We start from the raw sequence: 2604 nt of genomic DNA on the forward strand, positions 1-2604 counted from the left end.
ACATACCCCACCTCTACCTCCACCCTCAGCCTAACCCACACTAGCCACTACACATTCTTTATTTTCTCTCCTTGTTTTTTTCTGTATTCCTTTCTGTGGAAAAGCGTAGGCTCGAAACGTTAAAGACTTTTTCCCGAGCGTTAAACTAATACATCCCTTTGTTGTCTACACCACCTGTCTTCTTTTGCTTCCTTGTGAATTCTCCCCATATATATATATATATATATATGTGTGTGTGTGTGTGTGTGTGTGTGTGTGTGTACACAAATATGTATGTGTGTACATATAAACCATTTTATCATAATTAAATTCATTATGTACTTCATGTATTACAAATTTATATACATGATGATCTTTATATTCTCATTTTGAAAGCTATTTATATTCTGCTATAGAGCTGGATAAAGTTATGAATCGTCTGCAAAAATTATTATTAATGTTATTATTTCTACAAATCAAATCGTATGCATAATATGACTTTCAACAATCGTTTTAGACAATTACATACGTATATCTAAAAATATTCCGCTTATAAATATTGCATTGTAATAATAAATAACGTATTGGTGTTAAGCATTATGTTAATAAGTGATCTCTGAAGTACTGTGCATCGATTTTATGATACATGAAAATTAATTCAATAAACAAACGCATTTATCTATCACGTGTTTAAATACTAATTTAATAAACTAATGTACTTAGCATGTATTTTTGTCCCGTATGAGTCACGTGTATTTGTGTATAATTATACTCAAATACACGTCTATAATTATACTCTGAAAAATATGCTTAATTAAATATATGGAAGTTTGGAGTGAGTTAGGGTTTTGGCTGCATTTTCTAGCACTTCGAGTAAGCGCTTAAAGGCTGGTACCCGTCTCTGTCAATATGAATCCATGTCCATTCTGTCCTTTTGTTTAGCAGGCTCTGCATTGTTTTCCTTTCTACTCTAGGCACAAACCCCGAAATTTTGGGGGTTGGGGCCAGTCGATTAAATCTACCTCAGTACGCAAGTGGTACTTGATTTATCGACCCCCGAAAGAATGAAAGGCAAAGTCGACCTCGGCGGAATTTGAACCCAGAACATAAAGACAGACGAAATACCGCTAAGCATTTCGTCCGGCATGCTAACGTTTCTGCCAGCTCGCTGCCTTGCAGGTTCTACATTGTCTAATGCAATGGTTCTCAACCGTTGTTTTTTTTTATGGACCCCTTTTATTATCATTTTACTCTGGTAGACCCCCATTGCCATTCGATGTTTAAAAACTAATTTTACAGAATTTTAATTTTATTTTTCACCGATTTACTTGTGTCGGTTGATCTATGTAAACCGATCAAGACATAGGGACTTCGAGCAGCCACCCAGGGCAGCACTACATCCTCCAGGTACTTGATGTAGGTCTCCGCGAAGATGAATGGAGGTGTATAGTTACCATCACTAGTGATCTCTCCCCACACCATGATGTTGATTGGATGTTTGATTTTTATCACTCTCGGTAGCATTTTGGGCGACACGGAAGCTAACAGTTATTCTGCGTGTTCATCTGATCATATTGGTGCTTCTGGCGCGAATAGCCAACAGTACAGCATGTCGTTTCGAAATTTCTGGCAGAGTGAATTGCGTCATTTTGCTGTTTTTCTCACAGACGGTGCCCGGCTGACCCTACAATGTTGTGTAGTCGACAATATCAAAAACAAACAATGTGCAAACGCGAAATCAAGAATATAATATGGCAACAATTTACCCATCGCACCCTATACACACACACATACGCACACACATATATATATAGATATAGATATATATATAGATATATAGATATAGGGAGAGAGAGGGAGAGAGGGAGAGAGAGAGGGAGAGAAGGGGAAAAAAAAAGAGAGGGGAAGACAGAGAAAGAGAGGGGGAGACAGAGAGTGGGTGTACTTGTAGGAAGGTCAATGTACTTATGAAGTCGATATAGTTAATTCAATATATTAACGATATGGATTTTCGCAGATGCTTCAAGGATATTCGATTAACCTATGTTTCGCGGGGGCTTTTGAGAACAGAAATATTTTATGAATGAAATACTTTAGATATGTATGTGGTTGTTAATGTGTATGTGTGTATTGTGTCCTTGTATTTCTCAATGAATTTTTCGTAGCTTTTCGGTACACTAAAGGTATGATATACCTGAAAGGTATGAAAGAAGAATAGAGCCGTTGTAATAGGTGTATTGTCGTAAAGCTATTTACGTGGTTGGTTTTATATGAATAGAGAGATGTCGAACCTTTACATACATATATACATGCATACATACATTTATATATTCATACACGCGCGTGCGCGCACACACAGAGGCAATTATGCGGACAAAGATATTAAATATAATATATTAAATTTATCCTCATAATTGTTTCCATGTCTGCTCAGTCGGATTCCTCTTCTATCTACTCTTTACCTCCACGGAATTGTTCCCTCGTAAAGTCATGGGAGTCTAAGTTCGAATCATCAGAGTGCTACTAAGTGCTTTCTATACTGAGAATCTTTGGATATCCTCTGTAGATTGTATGTATGTATGTATGTATAAAGGTCAGCTAAATCTCTACTCATATATATATGTG

This window comes from Octopus bimaculoides, chromosome 20, assembly GCF_001194135.2.
Source record: "Octopus bimaculoides isolate UCB-OBI-ISO-001 chromosome 20, ASM119413v2, whole genome shotgun sequence".
In the NCBI taxonomy this organism is placed as follows: domain Eukaryota; kingdom Metazoa; phylum Mollusca; class Cephalopoda; order Octopoda; family Octopodidae; genus Octopus; species Octopus bimaculoides.